This window comes from Aethalodelphis obliquidens, unplaced genomic scaffold, assembly GCF_003676395.1.
Source record: "Aethalodelphis obliquidens isolate GAN/ISIS:26980383/991018 unplaced genomic scaffold, ASM367639v1 scaffold55, whole genome shotgun sequence".
NCBI classification, from domain to species: domain Eukaryota; kingdom Metazoa; phylum Chordata; class Mammalia; order Artiodactyla; family Delphinidae; genus Aethalodelphis; species Aethalodelphis obliquidens.
Window position 1 is genome coordinate 5,153,517 of NW_020837999.1, and position 23,428 is coordinate 5,176,944.

General features: G+C 35.1%; 1 protein-coding gene and 1 non-coding gene across 8 annotated transcripts in view; both read left to right on the forward strand.

Moving 5' to 3' along the window:
• COP1 (COP1 E3 ubiquitin ligase) overlaps positions 1 to 23,428 on the forward strand; it is a 272,596-nt gene that overhangs the window by 217,785 nt on the left and 31,383 nt on the right. The gene's annotated exons all lie outside the window — the stretch shown is intronic.
• LOC113609313 (small Cajal body-specific RNA 3) lies at positions 16,233 to 16,373 on the forward strand. Its single transcript, XR_003428596.1, has one exon.

The window sequence follows — 23,428 nt, forward strand, 5'->3', positions numbered from 1 at the left end:
TATTTGTGTTCATGTCTCCTATCCTCTGCTGGCTTGCAAACTACTTGAAAAAAGGCATCATAGTGTATAGAGTAAGAGCAAAGACTATGGAGCCAGACCACTGAGGTTAAAATCAGATTTTCCACTTACTAGCTCTGTGACCTTGCTCAAGTTCCTTAACTACACTGTGCTTCAGTTTCTTCATCTATATAGTGCTAATGATAGTAATAACCTCCCTTTAGGGTTATTATAATGTTAAAATAAGTTAATGTACATAAAGGGTTTAGAATAGTTTTTGACCTATAGCGAAAGTTAAAGTGTTTGCTATTAGTAACATTCATTTTTAAATTACCACTAAGCAGATGGTTTTCACATAATGTATCATTAATATATAATTTTTGTAATGAAGGATACAATCCTTCAGACTTGTCCTTTACCTTGTTTGTTGCATGATTAATTAAATACTGGTTTTTGAAACCAAGGAAATGCTGGAGTAGAGGTGAGAGATAAAGTGCCTGCACCTATGGAGGAATTGGTATTTATTACCGGTCCTTCCCTTTCTCCATTGCATTTGTGCTATTTCACAATTCAGTCTTCCCTCAAAAAGACTTACATATCTGTTTTCCAATTTATATATGCTTTTATCCAAGAGATAGGCATCCCTCTCTGACTTACTAAACACTGTGTATAAAGCATCAGATTGCACTAAACTAAGGAAGCTAAAATATATGTGAAAAGCCAATCTGTGTCCATTAAAATGCAGAAGGCATCTATGATAAAATAATTATTTATCACAGTGATTCTCAAACCGACTGATCATCAGAATCACCTTGAGATCTTTCAAAAAATAAATATAACAAAACAGTTCTTTTCTTAGACCCCTGAGTCCATACTCTGGGGGACGAGGGGAAGAGAGAAGAGATTTGTATTTTGAAAAGTTCCCCAGGTCTCCATAGAAAATTATGTGAACAGTCAATTTTGGAAACAGATGACTTATGTTACCACTGGAGATTTGTACACATGATAACCAAGAGGCATTAATGGTTCTCAAGCATCTGTTAAAGGGGGGATAATTATACTTACGAATATCTAATGTCTGTTAGATTTTGCTACTCCCTTACCCTTTTCAGGAAGAAGCACAGAAAAGAATAAGATGCGGTCTTTTTTCTTTTCTTTAATTAAAAAAATCTTCCTTCAATATATATTGATTTCCCACATTTATAAACTATTTCTCATCCTAAATTCTTCAGTGAACACTGAGAAGACAACATAGGAACTTCTTTTTCTTTCTTCTCTCCTTTCTTCATTTCTGTTTCTTTCCTTTTCTTTTATCTTTCCTTTCCTTTCTTCTTCCCTCTAGCTGGATGGTTTATAACACTTTAGAAAATTTTCCTGACTGGAAGAGGGCCAATCTGAATGAACTCTTGTCTGTCTTGGGCATGGAAGGAAAGAAGATTCTGAGCATGGACCCTGACTTCCAGGAAGACTGTGGCTCCCGTCTTCTCCTAAGTGCCCCACTCATCCCTTAGTGTCCAGACTAGAGTGGGGTAGGGGAGTAGAAAATAGAGGAGACAAGAAGGTTGTGGAAAACTGAAGCAAACCTGTAATTTATCTCTTCTTTAAATCTACATTAAGTGTAAATATTCCTTAACCTTAAGGTGCACTACTGTATGGACAGTTCCTGTGAAAACATTTCTTGCATTAAATATTTTATGGTGAAAATGTAATGAAATCAACAAAATAATTTAGTGGGTCTGTAGGTCGACAGATATTTAAAATATTTCATTATTTTCATTTTTATATGTACTATAATGGAATTTGACTTAGAATGGTTCTTATAATTTTTTTCCTCATTAAATACTTCTTTAAAAATAGTTTTTGTCCTGAAGTATGCCAATTTTGAAGAATAGAATCAACACAGATCTTTAAGCTACTTGGTTTTGGGTTTTGTTTTGCCATTTTTAAGGGAAAAAAGAAATATACTAATTTGAGAGTGCATTCTGAATTATGCCATTAACCTATAAATAATTTTCATTGTCATCCCACCATGTTTAAGAGTGTCCAAAATATTTTGAGATGGGAAGGAATTTAACTTTGGTATCTAAATATTTATCTTTTGATAATTCCTACAAATTTCCATAGCAGTAGTGAAAGGAAAGAGAATGAATATTGGATATCATTTCCTTGACTTAAACGTTTTTAACGAATACTACTTGAATTGGTTTCATATGCTGAAGTGTATATATGAAAAAATGTGATTATTCTTTTCTAACTGAATAAAAATATATTTAACAATTACTTAAAGCAGAATTAATCAAGGGCAGCAACTGTTTAAGAGAAAAGTGTTTCCTGCTAATTCAGACTTGCATCTTATCTGGGGAAAAGAAATATATTTTTGTATTTTACTTCCACAGTCTCACATTAATCTCTGTTGTTCTTATGACAGTCTCCTATATTGATATGATCCCTACAGGGGTTTGTGCCTTTCGTATCTCTTATTACTCCATTGTATCTTAAATCCCATTTTATGCAGCATTTTTCCACTTAAGGCCATCAGAAGTAGGCATTGGCTATTCCCAGAATGGTAGAAAAGTTATTACTACTGAACACAGGAATAATTTGATTATGTAGAAGAGTCAGTCTATTATAATTGCTGTAAAGAAGCCATTTAACTTTGTGCCTTGTTTAGTCCTTTTTTTTCTGTAGATAAGAAGATCAACTTCGATGAAAATATAGATTCTTTATTTGAACTGTGATAGCCAACCATAAAATGAAGATGAGGTAGAAGATAAATCTAAATCATTTGGTTTTAATGACAAAGTATTTACACATTGTTGAGAATTAAATAGGTAGGTAGTTATGCTTGTATTTGCCTTCAAGATCTTTGACTCTCTGATGAAAGTAGGAAGCTTTAGGGATAGATTGTATAAAACATCAATCTGACTTCAAGATTCAGTTCCATTTTGTTAATTTGCTGTTTTAAATCCTAAGTATCTAGAGCTATGGCTTTGTGATTCACCACACATATCTTTGTAAGTTGCTTTCCAGAGATTGGGAGAGAAAAATAATAGTAGTTGTCTTTTCTTTTCTTTTTTTTTTTTTTTTGGTGGTACGCGGGCCTGTCACTGCTGTGGCCTCTCCCGTTGCGGAGCACAGGCTCCGGACGTGCAGGCTCAGCAGCCATGGCTCACGGGCCCAGCCGCTCCACAGCATGTGGGATCCTCCCAGACCCGGGCACGAACGCGTGTCCCCTGCATCGGCAGGCGGACTCTCAACCACTGTGCCACCAGGGAAGCCCTGTCTTTTCTTTTAGTGTCTTTTTATTTCTCACAACATTCCAAACATTGGTTTATTTTAGGAGACCCAAGAGTTTATCTTTTAAAAAAAATTGATAAGAATTATTTTATCTCTCAAAAAAAGTCTTTATGGATTGTATGGTAGTAGTATCACCTGGTAAATAAGAATTAAAATACTTTATTTCGTGCCAGAGTATCTAAATATCTTTGTCTAGTTTGAAATATGTAACTGAATATATATAATCCCTATTTTTAGCAGCCAAGAGTCATTTAAGTTTCACAAATCATACTCATGAGCCCTTATAATGTTTTACTAACCAAATTTGTAGTTCAGATGATAATCCTTGATGTTTGTACTAACGGAAGACTGTAGTGGTTCAGAGTAATCCAAAATGTCAACTAATAAGAATGGATAATTGATCTAGAGATTTATTTGGGTATTTACATTTGAAAATATTTTTATCTTATATTTTGAAAAGAATAAAATATAAGAGGCTTTATGCCTCTTCCAATTAATAAGTTAGCCTTGGAACTTCAAATTTCAATAAGGAATCTCTAAGGAATATTTTCATTTCCTCAAAGTTTCTGTTTTATAAAGGGTTAAGACCTTTTAATTCTATGCCTTTTACATTTTGCGGGATTTTAAAGATCTGACAACTATGTTTCTCTTCAGTAATGGAAAGGATAAGTTATTGATAGCAAAACAAATTGTAGGTTCCTTTTGGGGATTTCACTGGTCTTATTGGTAGGGAAAAGCCTGGTTACCCTGTAGATTTTATATTCTCCATCAGAGTACTCATCATTTTTAAAAATCAGTTTTCAGTCATTCTGTAATGAAGCAGAGTGAAGAAAACCACTTAATTTTGACCAGTGTGTGTTGTTCTATATATTTAGTGTGTGCTTTTACTTATTTCTCTTTTTCCTTTTCACTTTATCCTTTCCAAATCATTATTTTAGGGATATGGAGAAAAAGATCACTGTTCAAGGTTAATAACTTGGAAGTTTTGGGGTTTTGGTTTTTTTGTTAGTCTTTGTGTAAATGTCATTAACTTTCAACGTACTCATTTAATACAACTAATGTGGGGGAAAGATTTTGTTTTGTTGATAATATTAGTAAATTGTTGGAAGGTGTATTTTTTCTATTGGATGAGGTTTATCAAAAACATAAGTTACTTTTGAGCTTTTTACGCCCTGTTTTTTAGATGTAAGGGTTTTCATCAACCTAAGTTAAGAGTGAAACTATTGGCTCGGAATAGATGCGAATAAACCTTTAGGAAGAGATTCTCTCATAGTTTAGGTGCCATGTTTCTTACTAATTGATAAGTGGCAATTACTTTTTAAAATAAGCATGAGGTTTTTTTTGTTCTTTGCATGAACAATTTGCGTTTGAATTACTGTGCAGTTTTCTGGGTTTTTTGGGGTTTTTATTTCCGGTACGCGGGCCTCTCACTGTTGTGGCCTCTCCCGTTGCGGAGCACAGGCTCCGGACGCGCAGGCTCCGCGGCCATGGCTCACGGGCCCAGGTGCTCCGCGGCATGTGGGATCTTCCCGGACTGGGGCACGAACCCGTGTCACCTGCATCGGCAGGTGGACTCTTAACCACTGCGCCACCAGGGAAGCCCCTGTGCAGTTTTCTTTTATTATTCTTGTTAAAATATACAAGTTATATATCAGTAGAGTCAAAAAAACTACAAGCTTCCTTCTCAGCCTGTTGTAATGTATAAAGTAATGTCTGACAAAGCAGAAACATTTTCAGCACTTGGACCCTCCAAATCCAGTTATATCTTATTCAAGAAACCTAATGACCTTTCTTAGCCCTTAACATCTTTGCTTCACAGTGTTATGTATTTCTCCACTAATCAAAACTTCTACAAAATAGAGAATAGGGAAACGACCTGTAATTCTACCACCTGAACAGAACTGCAGTTAACGTTTTGATGTTGTCCTTTCAGTTTTCAGCCTACAATTTTAATTTTACAGTATGTACAGGTATATTTTGTATCTAGCTTTTTACATCTAACTACATCTAAGCATTTTCTCACCTTGCATCATAATATTAGTAGAAAGCATTTATATATACTATCAATTACTATTTGTCTGTTATTATTAAACACTTAGACTACCTCTGATTTTTTTCTCAATTCTAAGTTTGTGCTGTTTTCAGACATATTGTTTTTCCGCTTTTATCTGGTAATATTATATTTGTAATATAAAATCCCATAAGTGGAGGGAAAAAACTGGAACAAAGTGTTCAGATATTTTTTTAGCTTTTAATATCTATTATTATTTTGATTTCCAAAAAAAGGCCAATTTTTAAACTGCAATTTCCTTTAACTGTGCTAACACTGGTTTTTAGGGAGGGGAGATGATGGTAGGAAAAAGAGAGATGATTCATGTGTATATGTTTATATTTTCATGTAGCTCAGTCTTTGAGATCTGATCTCTAGGTATAAACCTTGGTTTTGTCACTAGTTATGATACCTTAGGAAAATTCCTTACCGTCTCTGAGTCTACCTCTTCATTTTTGCAGTGGGTTAATATGAATATTTAAAGTGTTGTTAGGAAACAAATGAGATCATGCACATGGAACATTTGCATATAGTAAATAAATGGTAGCTACTGTGAGTAATAAATTAATGTGTAAAATTTGGGAAATTAACATTTGGGTATCTATCCTGTTTCAGTATCTTGCTTATTACTATTTGCATAAGTTATCCAAATCTATTCCAGGTATTTCTAGACAGAGGGAACAGCATGTGCAAAAGCTTGAGAATATGGAAGAGTGCAGTGTGTTTGGAGACTGCTAGTACTTAACGACATAAATGGAATGAAGTGAGAAATGGTAGATTAGGAGGAGTGATTTTTAAGGGTCATTCTAGACTCTGTTAAGAACCTTGAATCTTATCTGTGCAATTGTAAAGGACTGTAGAAGAGTGACTGACTTCAATTTTTTTATTTGTAGTTTTAGTTTAGTTTAAAAAATACCCACAAAGGTAGTGCTAGCAGAAGTGCATACCGTAGGCTAGAATAGAACGGCACTGCTGACAGGGTTTTCCTTTCGGTTCAAGAATTTGGAAGATAGGTTTGAGCTTAAATTGGCAAGATCTACTGTTTCATTAAAGGGATGATGCCTCTAGGTTTATAGCAATTAATTAGCTTTTTTCATTTTAGGTAAGTCACTTAACATGTTTGAATTTCATTTCCCTGTTTAATTTGAAGGAGTTGTATACTAGATTTCTGTTTCCCAGTGGCCATTTGTAAGACCAAATATGCTTATAGTAAGATCATATTGTTTATATGTAAGTCAACCAACAAATCAAACTTTGTTTTATGTCATGTGTAGCAAACTGTCTGAGAAACTCTTTGGTTTGCATTATTTCTCTCTTGATTCAGCTCTTAAACTCACAAATGAAATAACTGCTTCCAATTCCAGGGTGTCCTTTAACCCCAAGGAAAGAAATCCTCTGACAGTTGGACATAACTCACATCAGAATAGAAACTTTCTTGATGTTGAGAAGATGGGGCAAAAGTTTACTAAAGGCAGTTTTCAAAGAAAAAATGAATTTTGACTATTTTTAGAAATTCTTATTGAGTGAATTGCAACACCTTCCAAGGACTATAGCTCTTACATATGAATATTTTACAAATAACAGTAGAAAGAAAAATAAATATGTCATTAAAAAAAACCTCTCTAAAATGTTTTGAACATCGTTTGTTCCCATGTTCTTTACTAATTAACTCTTAATGTGATATTTCTGTTACTGTAATTACTGCATTATTTTTTGCATTAATTGGCAAAAAATATCAGTGAATGTTCTGATAGACTCTTACTGCCACAGATTAATAGAAAGTGTTATATTTTAGTTTATATTGCACCTTAATAACCTCTGCTTCTGTCATGTTCCTCTAATGAAGAGTTTCTGTTCTAATCACTTAGTATCTTAAAGGATTATTATGAAATGGAAAAATCATAGATTGATGTTGTTTTCCTTTCTAACGTTGCTCTGAAGTTTTGATTGTACAACTTAACCTATGTGTAAAATGAAAGCACAGATGCAGAAGTGTTCACGTTTTGTACATATAACTAATAGTCTTTAAATATTTTCTTGAGTTAGCACCCTTCTCACTGCTCTGTTAATATTGAAATACTAAAAGGGATAGAATGAGTGGTAATTCTGACACTTCAGACTAGTGCTGAGTTAGTTGATACAATTGACTAGTTTTCCAGGACTGAGCTTTTTTCTTAAAGCTCCTTATTAAATCAAGTGTGTATATCAGATTAGCAGTTACCACATTTGATTACTGTTTATGGTCCTTTGGGGCTTTTCAGTTCCTCTAGTACAAAACTCTTAACTTTGGATTCATGGAACCCACCCCACAAGGATCTTCAGGTCCCACTAAAAGCATGTGAAAAGCTAAAAGAATATGAAAAACTGACTTTGAATTCATGGAACCCACCCCACAAGGATCTTCAGGTCCCACTAAAAGCGTATGAAAAAGTTTGTCATGTCCATGTAATTATTTTTCTAAAAAGAGAGTTTATTCCTTTTATTGGGTTCCAAAAAGGGATCAAAACATTAGTAATTAAACATCAGTGCTGAGCTTCCCTGGTGCGCAGTGGTTGAGAGTCTGCCTGCCGATGCAGGGGACACAGGTTCGTGCCCCGGTCCGGGAAGATCCCACATGCCGCGGAGCGGCTGGGCCCGTGAGCCATGGCCGCTGAGCCTGCGCGTCCGGAGCCTGTGCTCCGCAACAGGAGAGGCCACAACAGTGAGAGGCCCGCGTATCGCAAAAAAAAAAAAAAAAAAAAACAGTGCTGAAAAAATGTAGTCTGGCAAGTTGTCTTGATAGGGCTGTGAATTAAATTGTACTAGCAATACCAGTTATTAAAAATTATAAATATTTTTTCTGCCCTCACTTTGAAGTTTACATTATTTTTTTAAAAAGTTGTATTGAAATATAGTTGATTTGCAGTGTTTCAGGTATATAGCAAAGTGATTGTTACACATATATATGTATATGTGTGTGTGTATATACATATATATATATATGTATTCCTTTTCAGATTCTTTTCCATTATAGATTATTACAAGATATTGACTATAGTTCCCTGTACTATGCAGTAGGTTCTTGTTGTTTATCTATTTTATATATACTAGTTTGTAGTGTGTCTCTGTTAAATTCAAATTCCCAATTTACCCTCCCCTCCCTTCCCATTTGGTAACCACAGATTTGTTCTCTGTGAGTCTATTTATGTTTTGTGAATGTTTATCTGTATTGATCTCGAAGAGACAGCAGCAAGTGGTCTTGAAGCAGGGTCTTAGTTCCCTGCCCAGAAATTGTACCTGGGTAGCCTGGCTGAAAAAACCAGGAATCCTAGCTGCTAGATCACCAGGGGCTAGAGGCTGGAAGCAAAGTTCCCCCGGCTCTTGCCCATTTGAAAACTGAATTCCTCAAAGAGGCAAAAACTGCAAAAACAGGTACAAAGTTTATTATTAGAGATACAGCATAACATGCGGGAGAGCACACAGAGAAACAGTTTATTTATTTAAGATAGAAGCAAGGCAGAAATACACACCCAGAGAGAAAGGGTGTGGGTGTCCTCCCTAATGAGGAGCGCAGTAAAGAGGGGGTTAAATCATTTATATAGGGCAGTTCTTCCAGGTCTTTGTTTACCTTTGGCCAGTTATCTTGTTTCTTTTTTCACACCTGACCTGCCCTAGAAATCTCTCCAACATGCATGCACATCTTTTTGCCAAGATGGATTTCAGGGCAGAGGCCTGTGGGAGATTTGACAACATTTATTATGGGGTCGTGCCCCTCCCTTTTTGACCCCTGAGGAGCTTTTCTGTGCGTGTGCAGTTGGGGAGGTAATAGATGTGGTCGTCTTATCTCTTTACTCTAGCAGAGCTCAGCTCGGGGCCTAACTTTGTCTTTGGAGTGTCAGGGAAAACAAAGCTCCAATTTACTCCGCTCGACAAACTCCAGCTGTCCAGCCCAGGGCCCCATCTACCTCCTATCTCAGTATCATTTTTTTAGATTCCACATATAAGTGATATCATATGATATTTGTCTTTCCCTGACTTAATTCACTTAGTATGAAGTTTACATTAATTTTTATATATCTTGACAGACTTAAAGAAAAAGTCACAGAATAATTGTATAGAAGCTCTTTATTTTAATTCTTTTATTCTTTTCCTCTACCTCTTCCAATCTAGATTTGTGTTATCTATTATTTTATGAGAGAGAGAGAAACCTTATCACTTTGCCTCTGTTTGTTTCCTCATCTTGTATAAAAGTAGGTAACACCAGATTTATTGCCTGTTGTAAAACTCAAATGAGCTTTTTGGCTGTGAACAAGCATTTTAATTCACATGACATTACGTTTATGCACGGTACATAATGTTACGTATAGAACAGAAGAGTTCTAATACATAGTTAAAAAGTAACTCCATAAAAATTGCTAATAATCTGCATAATCTCACAAATAAAAAGCAAGAGCAGGTAAATAAGACCATAAAAATATCTTTTTTTCCCATCTAAGATATTAAATGTGTTTGTGAAAATAAGTTTCAACCTCAATTAGCTATCTTTAAAGGTATATTTTATAGGGTTATGCCAAGGGTTATCAATATAACTTTGAAAAAATATAAAGCATGTTTTAACAGGAGCTTTGTAGGAAGAATCGTTTATAGTGAAATATCTGAATTTGAAATAAAAGGACTGAATCTATCATTTGTGTCCTGTCTTACAGTCTGTTGATTCAGTATGCCTGGTGATAGATTCTGTGAGTGTTTATAGGGAATATAAAAAAAAGAATGTGAAATGAAATGCTTGTGTTATTATATAGGTAAAAAGTAACAAAACAGGATGTTGAGCTATTTATATATATTGGCTTTTTTATATACTCGCTGTTTTTGTAAATGGAAAATCATTTATTGTTCTGTGCATAATTGCCTTGCTAACTGCTTTGCATTATCATGTGAGTTTTTTGATGTAATAATCTTGAAACAAAAGATCCTTCCTTGGGAAACTTAGTAGGTCAATGGTTAAGAAAATACAGTAACTGTACATTTTGCATGACCAGTTAACACACATATTTTTCAGTAAGATTCTTTTTTCTGTTTAAGTACATAAAGTTCCATTTTCGTTCCTCTCAAAACAAGTAGGACATGGTAGAGACATAGTAGATGTGCACCAGGGTGGTTTTGGAGAGGGTCGCTAGTCCCTTCCTCCAGCCAACACCACATGAGGTTTCTCAGGATTCTCTCCAGCCTTCCCTGGTGGGGTTCATGGAGGAAAAGTTTGAAGAGTATTCTACCACCTGCGCCCCCGCCCCATGCACACACACTGTTTACAGCAGCAGGGGCCTCACGTGCTCATGCTAGCTACCCTGTAGCATTTTCTTAAACATTAATCTCCCTACTGGCTTATCCAACTATTTCTGTGCCAGGTAAGCAAATACTCTGGTATTGTCTCTCCCTGCAGCTGCCAGTTTCTTCTCATTTTCGCTTATTGTGACTGTGACGCAGTTCTCTAGTAGTTTCAAGAAATGTCATTAATTTGAGGTTGTCTAGCTCTTGTTGTAAGCACAGGAGCAGTACTCTTTCCAGGTTTCTCCATCTCTAAGCTCAGCTTTCTAGTTTTTAAGACTCGAATTACGTCTACAGATATAAATAAATATAAGGAGTTTTTAATAATCAGTTATCATAGACTTCTGTTCTTGCTCTTTAAACTTGTGTATTGTCAGCATATTTCAGAACTGTGTTATTGTCAGCATATTTCAGAACTATGTTAAGAGTAAATAGATGTTTTATTTCTTGTAACATTTTAGAGATGATTACTTTTTCAAAATATGATTTACAGTATATATCCATCCGTAACCACCACCCCCCCATATCACATGTAATCATTCAATCTAGTGACAAAAGTAATCTCAATTACAAAAGGCAATCCAGTATCTGAATTGGTAGTGGCAATGGAATCATCTATTTGAAATTAGTTTTCTAATGAAAGTCTCAATATACATTTAGCCAGAGGCAAGAATTTTAAAAGTGTGAGGAAAATATTTAGGCTATCCAGAAATTGTGATGTGATCTGACCTTAACCATTAGGAACTTTTTGATTATTTAATCTCAAATATTGGGTGTTTCTATAAAAATTTGCCAGATTTATTTTATGCAGCTGACAGGTGTGAAGACACACATTCATGCCAATTTGGCATTCTACTTATGAATTGCTGTAGAAATTCCAATAATATAGGCTATTGCTATGATTTACTATCACAGGAAATGTTGGATTGATTTTTTTTAATTTTATTAAGCACAGTCCTATTCTTTGGCATTTTATAAATTCAAAATCAAATTTATTCAAGTACAAAGTTTTAACCATTAAAAACTGGAATCTTAAGTTTTGGTATGTGATCTAAGCACAAATGCGATCCCATTTTCTTTTTAACATATCTTGAATCCATCATCCATTTCTACCCCTGCTACTCTGACACCACTAATTCAGGCTTTCATCATTCCCTGCAGTTACTTCTCAGTAGTCCCAGGCTCATTTACCCTGCGCTGCTTAAACTCCTTCAGTGGAGTCCCAGTGCTTACAGAATAAAATCTAAGCTTCTTGATGTGACATCTAACAACACCCTCCTTCATCAGGCCCGCCACCTACCTCTCCAGTATGGTCACGTACCACTTGCATAGGCATTATTTTATACCTCAGCAACACTGAACTGCTTAAAGATCCTCAAACACCCCTGATGGAGTTTTTGTTTGTTTTTTTGAATTTTAACCTTTGTGCCTTTGACTTTGCTGCTCACTGTGCCTAGTTACCCTTTCCTGCACCTCTGTTTGTTACATATTGTAATGTCATTAGACTGGAAGCCCTTTAAGGTACAGTGCTGGGTTTTGTAGCCACAAAAGTAGTGGCGCGTTCTTTGAGCGGATGACTGCCATTTGATTGATCTAGCTGTACCTTTTGCCCATCGTTGAAATGATTTATATCATATTCCTAATGGAGTACCCTTCAAACTTTTTGAACACTTTTGGTGACAGGGAGCTCCTGATTCATAAGGAAGTCCATTGTATTTTTCCTTATCTCTAAATCTTACAGAGTTACCCTATAAAAACAGCTCTTATCTTTTTTTACCCATCACTTCATAAACAGTAAATATCTTTAAATGTGTAATGTTCAAGAACTTGTGGCTCTGCATACAGTAAAGGTCAACATTTTTTGAATAATTTTCATTATTCAAAAAACTCTTTACCTCAGATTTACTTGAACCCTTTGGGGGTATAATGTCACTTGAAAAAGTAGGCAAAGAGTTCAAAACTGTATTCTGTGAAGTTGTGCTGATTTCATGTACTTTACACTTTCATGGACTAGTTTAAAATATGGGAATAGGAGACTGAAAGGAAAGAGAAGAATAAGACAATTACTAGTGTATGTAAACTATACTAGTATAGGTAACAACCCAATATTGTTTCCCATTCCATTTTATTTCTTTTAAATTCTCATAGATTTCCATTTGGGAAGTTAACTTTACTTCTCAATTTCTGTGAGCCACTTGTGTAATTCAAATACCAGTACTGAATATAATATCTTTTAACCAAATAAATTTATATAGGTTTGTAAAAGTATTACGAATAACCTTTACATGTATAATCATTCTCGTTGAACTCAAAAGCTTTCATAGGTTAAGAAGTCTTGTCCTATTTATCTTGGTATTATGTTGGCCTTGCATGGGATCTGGTAAATAGGCACTCAGTAAATTAAAACAAACAAACAGACAAACAAGTAAATCTTTTCTCTCTACTTCCCTCTCACCAGCCCCCTGACCAAAAGTAGAAAGATGCAGATTTCTCCTTTCTTTGAGTTCAGCATTTATAGAGAGTTTCCATTATCTATACTAGTGTTTTTCAAAGTATGGTCTACTGATCATCTACTTCAGAATTACTAATTACCTGAGTTATGTATTAAAAATGCAAATTTCTAAACCCCAAACTTACTAAGCCAGAGTTTGAGGGAGAGACCCAGGAAGCTCCATTTTTTGTTGTTGTTTTTTTTTATGGGATGCATAATTCTCTTTCATTTTATTAAAAAGCCTAGAATTACATGAAAGAAGCAGATTTCCATTCCCTACATAATCAGCCTTGTGGAAATTTATAGAGATCCAATAGTGTTTTCATCTGGGAAGGGGGAAAAAAAGTGTTTTTAAAGTGTTTCTAACAGTGACCACCACAGACCTGTTCTTCATTTCACAGGAGTAATTAGGTACTATCTCAAACCCTTCCAAGAGCCACATAAGGAGGCTTTCCAGGGTTCCTTTGGAAGTTGATCACTTTGGAAGCTCTAAAGACCGACTGTAAGGGAAGCATTCGGTAGTAGGCTGGGGTTCTTGTTGATCTCCTCAGTGGCAGAAATAAAGGCTAGAACATTCTTCTGTTGCTTGTGGAAAATCAGGATCTTAAAGCTCATCAGAGCTTTAAGTCAAAGATCTATCTCCCAAAAGGCCGCACATCCTTACGTTTAATCAGCCTAATTTGACCAAATGTTTATCAATGTATGATAAAGGATACAACTCAGGAACAGCCAAGTGGAAAAGATGCATAGGGAAAGGTATTGGTGGGGGTATAAGGCATGGGGCTTCTGTGCCCTCTCTGCGCAAGCCATCTTCTCATCACTTCCATGTATCTCCAAGCCAGAAGCTCCAGAACCTCCATTTTTAACACACTACTCATGGAATTCATGCGTAGTAAAGTGCTGTAAGATAACAGTTTTTGAGTTTTTTCCCCCTTATTGTATTTGCTTTGTAAATATTTGTTGAATTTAACAAATTAGATTTTATCAACCTATCTTTTTTTCTAATTATTCATCAAACAACAATACTTTTTTTCAAATATCTCCTATATTTGTCTCTTTTCATTCACTTATGCACTTCGTCTCCCCATTCCTGTTTCTTCTTTTACCCCCACTCCCATAGATTACTTCTAATCCCTTTATGTCCTTAATCATTTTTCAGAGGAATTCAGATAGAGTGAAACATTGCTTATTACTATTGCCTTTGATTGATCCAGAAAAGTTTCTTTCAAACTCAATATTTGCATGTAACTCCAACTTGTATATTTGGCCCTCGTTAAAAATCGGGAAAATTTGATAAATGTATTATGTGAACTTGTCAATTATTTTAACTTTTTCACTTCAGATACCTTTGTCTAGTAAAAAAAAAAATTATATTTTGCCCTCATTATTAAATATGATCCTTTAAAAAATCCAATTCCAATTATAGAAAAAAGTATAATAGAAGAACTGATTCAAAGGTTAGCTCAGAATTAAATTTAGTAGTAATTAATTAAGAGGTCAACCTTTAAAATAAGTATAATCTTAGACATGATTTTTAATTGTTACTCCTCTATCTGCTTCTTTAATGATTCCTTTTTCCTTGTGTATTTGATCTTAGGCATCATATCTAAACTGTTGCCTGTGTTCAAGATTTTCAAGAATCTAGAATAATGCTACTTGTCCAACCTTATTTCTGTTTGTTGTTTTTTTTTAAGCACAAAACATCCATTAGAAAAGTTTCTTCACTGTCCCATCCTATTCCTATTTTTACCTTTGAACTTGTGCTCATCGTTGTTCCTTATATGTCTATATTGCCTTGTCCTCTCTCTTCCATTTATCTAAATCCTCTCATCCTGTCCCAACCCAACCCCTACTTTTCTAGTCCTCTCTTAAGCATTTCATTTCCTTGGTTTCTGGTTTCTCACAGGTACTCATGCGCTTATAGAATGCCCTGTACCAGCTGTCATTCAAGTGTATTTGGTTCTAAGGTTGTATGTCATTAGTGTTGCCTTAGTTATATTTCTTGCTTCTACTTTGAGAGCAAAAAATGTCAACACTAGCAACTGCCATAAGAAAAGCTACTTCATTTTCTAGGAAAGAGTTACAGTTAAGATAAAATTTAAGTCTTAATCTGGAGAGTCTACATTATGTTTTTAATCAATTTTATAAGATCATAAATCTGGTGATGAAAATAATACAGTAGTACAGTCATACTTGAGAAAACTGCCCTTTAATTGTAAAGAAATTTAGGTTACAACGTCTTAATAAGAAAAACTGCCACTTATTTGTTTGGTGCCTAAAATATGCCAGATCTTTTTTGGTTAGGTACGTTACTGTGTTTTCTTTGAGTCTCATAAAAATTCTATGCAGTACTTAAGATTATCTGTTTTATAGTTGAAGAAATTGAATTTCTAAGAGGGTTGGACAGTACTATGGCAGAACCAAAATGCAGGTCCAGTTCTCCTTGTCTTAAATTAATTGCTGTTTCTACTGCATTACATGGTATTCCTAAAAGAGTACAGAATTCTTGGAACAGCTTTGCCAGAGTACTCTAGAAGAATTTTGCAAATAGCGCCCTTAGAAATGCATAGTTCCATGCTCAGAGGCCCTCCTTTATATTAATCAGCAATAAAGAGTCATTTTTCCCTGTCAGATATGCCATTGCAAGCACCTCGTTCTCAAGCTTTATTCAGGAGCGCTTCCAAGGTCAAGAGGTATTGATACGTGAGGGAAGTTGTCTGGCATTGCAAGGAAAATTAAGTTGATTAGGCTGCTTGGTGAGAAGGGAGAAGACTTAGGAAAGATTTGGAACGAAGGAAGGGTCGTGAAAATGATGTGATATTTTTGTGTATTTCAATCCTCTTTCTCTTGTACATGGTTTTTACAACCTTTTCTTCCTGAATAATGATCATTTTGAGTTTGTATGCTAAGTGTACCTTTTTAATCTTTCAATTCTCTGAATCATGATGTTTTTGGGGGGGTTTTGTTTTTGTTTTTCCTGTAGTTTATTTGAATGCATTAAAGTGTATTTAAAATGAGGATTTGATGCAGACAGGAGGTTGGTATAGAAAAGACTGGATAACAAAAGCCTTCTTAATAATGAAGCACAGCAAAAATGGAACCTGCAGGAACCAACCATGTGGACAAATGAAAAAATGCCTTTTGTCTACAAATTGCAGTGATCCTACATTAACATGGAGGTCTCTGTCTGGCTTAGGACAGCTGGCTAAGTCTGATCGTTCCCCTCCATACAGCCTTTAAAACCAACACTCCAAGTACTGCTTTCCTTGCCATTTTGTTTACTATCTCTACTGATTAAGTGTACTACATTATTAACAGACTACCAGGTGTGGTTACTTCTGCATCCATCTTAACTAGTTTTTGAGGTATATTATCGTTTCTAAAAACTAGATATTATTTTTTTTTGTTTGATTAAGGAAACTATAACCAGGAAGTAGAATGAACACAGAAATATTATTTTTCTGAGGGACCACATTGGCTTAACTAATCCAGGGTTATCAGAAAAGGTCAGTCAATATTTTAGATACGAAAGTATTTAGAGTTAGCTTCCATGAATCATTAAGAATTGATTTGTCATTAAGAAAGTGATTTTTCCAAAATACAGTTTATGTAATCTTATAAGTCTATAACTAAATTTCAGGAATGACTGTTTCCGGGGAAAAGCTTGCTACTAAGTATTAACCTAGTACTAAATTTGAAATCTTAGTTTTTCATCGTGTGTGTTCCGCAGTAAGTTGTGGGGAAGGGTACGGAAACAGGGGAAGGAGCTGCCGTGGCATTTCTAATGCACTGAGGTGTGATATACAGCACCAGGGTATGTAAGCCATTGCTGGGTTTATTTATAACTAATTGTGTGAGAATCCTTGTTGGTGGTTCTGAAATCCCAAATTTCTTATTCTGACCGGTTATTGCATTAGACCATTGTTGAGTAAGTAGTCTTATTTTTCTAGGCTCTTTAGAAGTCCTTATTCTACTCTGTTCTTCATTTTAATAAACCATTTCATGATTTTTTACTCACTTATGTTATTTTTGCTCTGCACTTTTATGGCCAAGGGTATACTAAAAACAGGGACAATCAGATATGTAATGGTATAGCTGTATGATTTTTTATGATAGCTTGGTGCCTATGCCTGTTGTTAAATTTGTTTTTTATTGAAGTATAATTGACTTACAGTATTACATTGGTTTCAGGTGTTCAACATAGTGATTTGATATTTTCATACATTACAAAATGATCACCATGATAAGTCTAGTTAACATCTGTCACATACAAAGTTATTATATTATTGATTATATTCCTGTGCTGAATATTACAATCCCATGATTCATTTATTTTATAACTGGAAGTCTGTACCTCTTAGTCTCCCTTACCTGTTTCACTCATCCACCAACCCCCCTCCACGCTGGCAACCACCAGTTTGTTCTCTGTACTTGTTAATCTGTTTCTGTTTTGTTATGTTTGTTCCTTTATTTTGTTTTTTTACATTTCACATATGAGGGAAATCATACAGTATTTGTCTTTCTCTGACTTATTTTATTTAGCATAATACTCTCTAGATCCGTGTATGTTGTCGCAAATGACAAGATTTCATTCTTTTTTATGGCTGAGTAGTATCCCATTGTGTGTGTGTGTGTGTGTGCGTGCGCGCGCATGCCACATCTTTATTCATTCATCTATTGATGGGCACTTTGGTTGCTTCCATATCTTTGCTATTGTAAATAATGCTGCAGTGAACATGGGGGTGCATATATCTTTTCAAATTAGTGTTTTTGTGTCCTGTAGGAAAATACTTAGAAGTGGAATTGCTGGATCGTATGGTAGTTAAATTGTTAATATTTTTGAGGAACTGTTTTCTATACTGTTTTCCATAGTGGCTAGACCAGTTTACATTCCCATCAATGACGCAGGAGGGTTCCCTTTTCTCCACATCCTTACCAACAATTATTTGTTCTCTTTTTAATAATAGCTGTTCTGACAGGTGTGAGGTGATATGTCACTGTGGGTTTTATTTGCATTTTCCTGATGACTAGTGATTATATCTTTTTATGTGTCTGTTTGTCATTTTTATGTCGTCTTTGGAAAAATGTAAGTTCAGTTGTACTGCTCATTTTTTAACCAGATTGTTATTTTTCAATGTTGAGTTGTTTTAGTTCTTTGTATATTTTGGATATTAACCCATATCAGATATATAATTTGCAAATATCTTCTCCCATTCAAGTAGGCTGCCACTTTGTTTTGTTGCTAGTTTCCTTCACTATGCAAAAGCTTTTTAGTTTGGTATAGTTCCATTTGTTTACTTTTGCTTTTCTTTCCCTCATCTGAGGAGACATCCAAAAAAATATTGCTAAGACTGAAGTCAAAGAGCATACTGCCTATGTTTTCTTCCACAAGTTTTATGGATTTAGCTCTTACATTTAAGTCTTTAATCCATTTTGAGTGTATGGTGTGAGAAAGGTGTCCAGTTTCATTTTTTTGCACTTAGTTGTCCAGTGTTTTCAACACTGTTTACTGCAGAGGCTTTCTTTTCCCCATTGTATATTCTTCCCTCTTTTGTGATAGAATAAGTTACCATATAAGTGTGGGTTTATTTCTGGGCTCTCTATTCTGTTACATTGATCTATATCTTTTTTTATGCCAGGACCATACTGTTTTAATTAGTGTAACTTTCTACCATAGTTTGAAATCAGGGAGCATGATACCTCTAGCTTTTTTTCTTCGTTCTCAAGACTGCTTTGGAGTCTTTTGTGTTTCCTTACAAATTTTAGAAGTTTTTGTTCTAGTTAAGTGAAAAATGCCATTGCTATTTTGATAGGAATTGCATTGAATCTGTAGATTGCCTTGGGTTAGTATGGCCATTTTAACAATATTCTTCTAATCCATGAGCATGGTATATTTTTCCATTTGTTTGTGTCATCTTCAGTTTCTTTTATCAGTGTCTTATAGTTTTCCAAATACAGGTTTTTTTGTTTTTTAAACCTCCTTAGTTAGATTTATTCCCAAGTATTTTATTCTTTTTGATGCGATTGTAAATGGAATTGTTTTCTTAATTTCTCGTTCTGATAGGTTTTTTTTTTAACATCTCTATTGGAGTATAATTGCTTTACAATGGTGTGTTAGTTTCTGCTTTATAGCAGAGTGAATCAGCTGTACATATACATATATCACCATATCTCCTGCCTCTTGCATCTCCCTCCCACTCTCCCTATCGCACCTCTCTAGGTGGTCACAAACACTAAGCTGATCTCCCTGTGCTATGCGGCTACTTCAACTAGCTATCTACTTTACATTTGGTAGTATATATATGTCCATGCCACTCTCTCACTTTGTCCCAGCTTACCCTTCCCCTCCCTGTGTCCTCAAGTCCATTCTGTACCTCTGCGACTTTATTCCTGTCCTGCCCCTAGGTTCTTCAGAACCTTTTTTTTTTGTTCAGACTCCATATATATGTGTTAGCATATGGTATATGTTTTTCTCTTTCTGACTTACTTCACTCTGTATGACACACTCTGGGTCCATCCACCTCACTACAAATAACTCAATTTTGTTTCCTTTTATGGCTGAGTAATATTCCATTGTATATATGTGCCAAATCTTGCTTATCCATTCATCTGTTGTTGGACACTTAGGTTGCTTCCATGTTCTGGCTATTGTAAATAGTGCTTCAGTGAACATTGTAGAACATGACTCTTTCTAAATTATGGTTTTCCAAGGTATATGCCCAGTAGTGGGATTGCTGGGTTGTATGGTAGTTCTATTTGTAGTTTTTTAAGGAACCTTCATACTGTTGTCCATAGTGACTATATCAATTTACATTCCCACCAACAGTGTAAGAGGGTTCCCTTTTCTCCACACCCTCTCCAACATTTATTGTTTGTAGATTTTTTGATGATGACCATTCTGACTGGTGTGAGGTGATACTTCTTTGTAGTTTTGATTTGCATTTCTCTAATGATTAGTGATATTGAGCATTCTTTCATGTGTTTGTTGGCAATCTGTATATCTTCTTTGGAGAATGTCTATTTAGATCTTCTGCCCATTTTTGGATTGGGTTGTTTGTTTTTTTGATATTGAGTTGCAGGAGCTGCTTGTAAATTTTGGAGATTAATCCTCTGTCAGTTGCTTCATTTGCAAATATTTTCTCCCATTCTGAGGGTTGTCTTTTCATCTTGTTTATGGTTTCCTTTGCTATGCAAAAGCTTTTAAGTTTCATTAGGTCCCATTTGTTTATTTTTGTTTTTATTTTCATTTCTCTAGGAGGTGCATCAAAAAGGATCTTGCTGTGATTTATGTCATAGAGTGTTCTGTGTATATTTTCCTCTAAGAGTTTTATAGTCTCTGGCCTTATATTTAGGTCTTTAATCAATTTTGAGTTTATTTTTGTGTAAGATGTTAGAAGTGTTCTAATTTCATTCTTTTACATGTAGCTGTCCAGTTTTCCCAGCACCACTTATTGAAGAGGCTGTCTTTTCTCCATTGTATATCCTTGTCTCATTTGTCATAAATTAGGTGACCATATGTGCGTGGGTTTATCTCTGGTCTTTCTATCCTGTTCCATTGATCTATATTTCTGTTTTTGTGCCAGTACCATATTGTCTTGATTACTGTAGCTTTGTAATATAGTCTGAAGTCAGAGAGCCTGATTCCTCCAGCTCCGTTTTTCTTTCTCAAGACTGCTTTGGCTATTTGGGGTCTTTTGTGGTTCCATACAAATTGTGAAATTTTTTGTTCTAGTTCTGTGAAATATGCCACTGGTAGTTTGATAGGGATTGCATTGAATCTGTAGATTGCTTTAGGTAGTATAGTCATTTTCACAATATTGATTTTTCCAATCCAAGAACATGGTATATCTCTCCATCTGTTTGTATCATCTTTAATTTCTTTCATCAGTGTCTTATAATTTTCTGCATACAGGTCTTTTGCCCCCTTAGGTACGTTTATTCCTAGGTATTTTATTCTTTTTGTTGCAGTGGTAAATGGGAGTGTTTTCTTAATTTCACTTTCTGAATTTTCATCATTAGTGTATAGGAATGCCAGAGATTTCTGTGCATTAATTTTGTATCCTGCTTCTTTACCAGATTCATTGATAAGCTCAAGTAGTTTTCTGGTAGCCTCTTTAGGATTCTCTATGTATAGTATCGTGTGATCTGCAAACAGTAACAGTTTTACTTCTTCTTTTCTGATTTGGATTCCTTTTATTTCTTTTTCTTCTCTGATTGCTGTGGCTAAAACTTCCAAAACTATGTTGAATAATAGTGGTGAGAGTGGACAACCTTGTCTTGTTCCTGATCTTAGTGGAAATGGTTTCAGTATTTCACCATTGAGGACGATGTTGGCTGTGGGTTTGTCATATATAGCCTTTATTATGTTGAGGTAAGTTCCCTCTATGCCTACTTTGTGGAGGGTTTTTATCATAAATGGGTGTTGAATTTGTCGAAAGCTTTTTCTGCATTTATTGAAACGATCATATGGTTTTTCTCCTTCAATTTGTTTATATGATTTATCACATTGATTTGCGTATGTTGAAGAATCCTTGCATTCCTGGGGTAAACCCCACTTGATCATGGTGTATCATCCTTTTAATGTGCTGTTAGATTCTGTTTGCTAGTATTTTGTTGAGGATTTTTACATCTATGTTCATCAGTGATATTGGCCTATAGTTTTCTTTTTTTATGATATCTTTGTCTGGTTTTGGTATCAGGGTGATGGTGGCCTCGTAGAACAAGTTTGGAAGTGTTCCTCTCTCTGCTATATTTTGGAAGAGTTTGAGAAAGATAGGTGTTAGCTCTTCTCTAAATGTTTGATAGAATTCGCCTGTGAAGCCGTCTTGCCCTGGGCTTTTGTTTGTTGGAAGATTTTTAATCACAGTCTCAATTTCAGTGCTTGTGATTGGTCTGTTTATATTTTCTATTTCTTCCTGGTTCAGTCTCGTGATAGTTTTTTATTTATAGTTAGAAACACAACAGATGTCTATATATTAATTTTGTATCCTGCAACTTTACCAAATGCATTGATGAGCTCTAGTAGTTTTCTGGTAACGTCTTTAGGATTTCTGTGTATAGTATCATGTCATCTGCAAACAGTGACAGTTTTACTTCTTCTTTTCCAATTTGAATTCCTCTTATTTCCTTTTCTTCTCTGATTGCCATGGCTAGGACTTCCAATACCATGTTGGATTAAAGCGGCAAAAGTGCACATCCTTGTCTTGTTCCTTATCTTAGAGGAAATGCTTTCAGTTTTTCACCGTTGAGTAAGATGTTGGGTGTAGGATTGTCTTATATGGCCTTTATTATGTTGAGATATGTTCCCTCTGTACCCACTTTGTTGAGAGTTTTTATGGTAAATGGATGTTGAATTTCGTCAAAAGCTTTCTCTGCATTTATGGAGATGATCATATGATTTTTATTCTTCAGTTTGTTCATGTGTTGTGCAAATTGATTTGCAGATATTGAGCCATCGTTGTGTCCCTGGGATAAATCCCACTTGTTCATGCTATATGATCATTTTAATGTATTGTTGTATTCGGTTTGTTAATATATTGTCAAGGATTTTTGCAGCTGTGTTCATCAGTGATACTGGCCTGTACTTTTCTTTTTCTTGTGATACCTTTGTCGGGGTTTGGTTTCGGGGTGATGCTGGCCTTGTAGAATGCTTTCTGAAGCATTCCTTCTTCTTCAGCTTTTTAGAATAGTTTGAGAAGTATAGGCATTGATTCTTCTTTAAGTGTTTGGTGGAATTCACATGTGAATCCATCTGATCCTGGACTTTTGTTTGTTGGGAGTTTTCTTTATTACTGATTCAATTTCATTACTGGTAATTGGTCTGTTCATATTCTGTATTTCTTTCTGATTCAGTCTTGGGAGATTGTACATTTCTAGGAATTTATCCATTTCTTCTGTGTTGTCCATTTTATTAGTGTATAATTGTTCATAGTAATTTCTTATGATCCTTTGTTATTTCTTTAGTGTTGATTGTAACTTCTCTTTCATTTCTGATTTTATTTATTTGGGCCCTTTTTCTTTTTTACTTGATGAGTCTGGTTAAAGTTTTTAAAATATTTTTGATAACCACCCCTGATAACAGTACATGTTAGGTATGTTCTAATTGTGAATACAAGTTCCTTCAGATACCAAATAAAATGATTAGGTCTTATCAGAAAAACAAGTAAGTTGGGGGCAGAGAGGATATATGGTAATCTGGTGATTCTGGTGTAGGTAGGTAGGTGATTCCTTCCTCTGTATATATGTGTGTGTGTGTGTGTGTGTGTGTGTGTGTGTGTGTGTGTGTGTGT